The sequence below is a fragment of the Octopus bimaculoides genome, chromosome 23, assembly GCF_001194135.2.
Source record: "Octopus bimaculoides isolate UCB-OBI-ISO-001 chromosome 23, ASM119413v2, whole genome shotgun sequence".
In the NCBI taxonomy this organism is placed as follows: Eukaryota; Metazoa; Mollusca; class Cephalopoda; order Octopoda; family Octopodidae; genus Octopus; species Octopus bimaculoides.
Window position 1 is genome coordinate 27,256,008 of NC_069003.1, and position 3,730 is coordinate 27,259,737.

General features: G+C 36.3%; 1 protein-coding gene across 1 annotated transcript in view; it reads left to right on the top strand.

The window, feature by feature from the left end:
- Positions 1-1,381: 1,381 nt before the first annotated feature.
- The window catches only part of LOC106870509 (MFS-type transporter SLC18B1), a 72,736-nt gene continuing 70,387 nt past the window's right edge, over positions 1,382-3,730 (top strand). Inside the window, exon 1 of the mRNA XM_014916622.2 lies at positions 1,382-1,473. The gene's annotated coding sequence lies outside the window, so the exon portion shown is untranslated. The remainder of the gene's footprint in view (positions 1,474-3,730) is intronic.

A 3,730-nucleotide genomic window follows, 5' to 3' on the forward strand; every position in this document is an offset into this window, starting at 1 on the left:
AACATGGCTGTTCTGGGGCCAAAACATGGCCGTCCGAACACAACGTATGTAGATCGACTCACCAGAGACATTGGATGCTTCCCTGAAGATCTTCCCCAGTTAATGCAGAACCGAGATGGGTAGTGCGTGCGGGTTAAAAATATCCGAGCAACCTCGACCAGATGATGATGTTGGCTATGAATACCACTGAATAATCCATTCTGCTATGAGAAAAAGGCCTGAAATTTGGGAAAGAGCGGGGTCAGTTGCTTACATCGGACCCAGTGCTCAACTGGTACTTATTTTTATCGACCCAGAAAGGAAGAAACGCAGGGTTGACCTCGGCGGAATTTGAACTCAGAACGTCAAGACACGCGAAATGCCGCTTAGCATTTCGCCCGGCGTGCTAACGTTTTTTTTTATTTCTTTATTGCTCACAAAGGGCTAAACATAGAGGGGACAAACAAGGACAGAAAAAGGGATTAAGTCAATTACATCGACCCCAGTGCATAACTGGTACTTAATTTATCGACCCCGAAAGGATGAAAGGCAAAGCCGACTTCGGCGGAATTTGAACTCAGAACGTAAAGACAGACGAAATACCGCTAAGTATTTCGCCCGGCGTGCTAACGTTTCTGCCAGCTCACCGCCTTTTCTACTAGAAATATTAGGTTGAGGAAAAGGTTCGAGCGCCGTATTAAAATAATGCTTTTTTTAAATATATTTTTGTGGTGTGTTTTCATTCAGATCATAATTCTAACACAGCGCACGAACTTTTTTCTCCACCTAGTATTATAACAACTATAACTACGTTAGTTACAAATACTATTAGAGATACCAATTACTGAAATAGTTACCGATACTATCTACTGTAGCTTTCAATAACTATTGCAGTTGCCAATACTTAATAACTTCTTTGGTACCAACTATTGTACTAACTATTGTAACCAAAAGTATAGACACCAAATAGAAACTAATAAAACAAGCTCTATTTCGAAGCCAAATATTAAATCTTTAAGCATTCTGTTTTAAGTAAAGATAATTATGTCTGAATAACAGACAGGGTGTTCACAGTTGGAACGTCATTTTGATCATGGATATATTCTATCAGGACTAAACACCGCTAATAACAAAAGCAACAACTTTTACTTGTTGCTTAATCTCAGACTTTCTTTTCTTTCCCTTTTTTTTTTTTTTACAAACGTGGTGTACGTATTCAGGACCACAGTTTCCAATATATCCTTTCATATATTTACGTTGCTTTTTTAAGGAGATTTAGCTGCTATTTCTAGAGATAAATACATAAAGAAATTCGATTGTCAACAGAAAATCAGAAAATTTAACAAGAGTAAACTCACACGTGACGTAAGTTATCATATTGTTAGCTAACAAATGACGTCATAGTAAAAGCAGACGAGAGACATTGGCCAGTGTGTGTTAAGATAATATGGAACGGAATTTTAACAGCTGCTAAGAAGCAGAGAAATAATTCAGGTAAGAAATTTGAACAAGTTTTTAAGGCGTAGAAAGACATGAGTGCTAAACGTTTCAAGCAAAAACCAAAATGCCTAACAGCATAATGTTTCAATATTTAGAATAACAAAAAACAAATAGGTTAGTAAAATGTGTGGTTGAAAGAAAGAGGAAGAGAGAGCAGTAAGAGGAGAAGAGAGGAAATAGGATAATTAGGCAAAAAGCTGATCGTATTAAACTTTCAATTGACTTGTTAATTCAATAAGGGTTTTATGAAGGAAGACGAAAGGGATGATACAAAAGTAGAAATTAGAAGAAAGATTAGAAAGATTTATATCACAGTAGAAGGTAATTACCATTTGACAACCGTACAGAAATATAAGGAATTAACAGGAATACAACATGGGTAAAGCAGGAACTTCAAATTTCGGTAGATAGATAGATAGATAGATAGAGAGAGAGAGAGAGAGAGAGAGAGAGAGAGAGAGACAGGCAGACAAGCAGCAAGCAAAGATAGATAGATAGATAGATAGATAGATAGATAGATAGATAGATAGATGAAGTTTACGAAAGAAAAGAACATTCAACACATTTCTAAGAGTTTATGTTTATTTGGATGTCTGAGTGGCTTAGAATTACATAAAGGTTTCACAGAAACGAGAAAACATTCCTGATTTCTGCATTTCAAACAATAACAGAAATTTCACCGCTTCTAAGAAAGAGTAACTGTCTCGTTCTCATTGTCTGGTTCACACCACGTAGTGGAGTAGGTCATCCTCGACTGGCGTCGGCTGCTAGCCGATGGTGGCTGTTGAGCTCTTTTAGATCGGGTTGTTACTCATTAGTTGTCGGATTGGTGACTGGTGACTTATGGATTTTGAGCATAAGTAGTCTTTTTTTGTCCTTGTTACAGAGTCCTGTACTGGGAATAAAGATTATTGAGGATTATGGGAAGTTTAGGCTTATGGAAACTATTGACAGCTAATAACTTAGAAATAGTTCTGTAGTTGTCGGTAAAAAGGCAGTTCAAAACTTATGAAGAATGCACTTTGCTGTAGAGTGAAACGTATGAAATAGTATTAACAGTTAATAGTTTAAAGCTAGACAGTACTGAACCCATTTGTGACTATAAAACGACAGGTTATTTTCTTCCCTTTTGTGTGTGTGTGTGTGTGTGTGTGTGTGTGTGTGTGTGGCTCTCAAAAAATATTCAGCTTCTCGCAAAAAGAAAGGTTTAGTCGAGAATACTCCAGGTTATACGGGGCGGAGTGATACAATAGTCTTTGAGGTTTCAGATAAAAAGGGACAAGGAAGTGGAGTTTTCGTTGTCTTTAACACAACTAGAACCTTCTTCAGCTGGAGAACAAATAACAGATATTGTCTTTGATGTAAATTGTATATACCCGTCACACGGAATTCATTAAGCACAATGATTAAATATTGGATGAAAACATCTATAAATTCGGAGCTTTTGTCTCTGTAGCATTCCGTGGTAGACATCTACATTAAAAGGAATTCTTGTTATAAATTGAAAAATGTTCCAAGCATAGGCTAAATCCGAATTTGCTTATGATTTGTTGTTGGTTAACTACTGTTAGGTAGAAGATACGAGAATTCATAGATATTTCAAATTAATATTCACACATCGTTCTACAGGCATTCAGTCACACAGATGCATACAATCTAGTTCAAGTGAAAATATTTTATATGTTTTCCGGTTGAAGATTAACCCGCTTATGTTTCACTTACATCCGAGTAGAAGAAACGTAATCACATCCAGCGTTTATAATATATGTTTATCGTCTGATACGAATTATGTCTGCGCTCTTAGCGCTGTATACGTATACGAGAGGATCTCTCAGGGTGAATACAGCAGTAATCAGAATTCTCACAATAAACCCACGTTAAGTTGGATATCAATATTGCCTTTCGGTATAAAAGCTGCTTCCTTCACTAATGTTTCTTTTTTTATTTTGATGTATGTCTCGAGTAGTTTTAGCACCATTTATAACTCAATTTCTTCATGTTAAGACAAACTAAAAGACAAATGCAAAAGCAACTGCTGCTAATGAACAGAATCCTGACATGGTCGGTCTGTCAGCAACATTAACAACAAAGGACACATTGAATAATGTATTCCTAGAGAGACTATACCTAAATACAAGAGAAGAGGGTGATGGCTTAAAATTACTTCAATTACTGGTCTGCTGATCTGGTGTGGTATGACATGGTATACATACCTTCATATTACATATATATGTATATATATATATATATA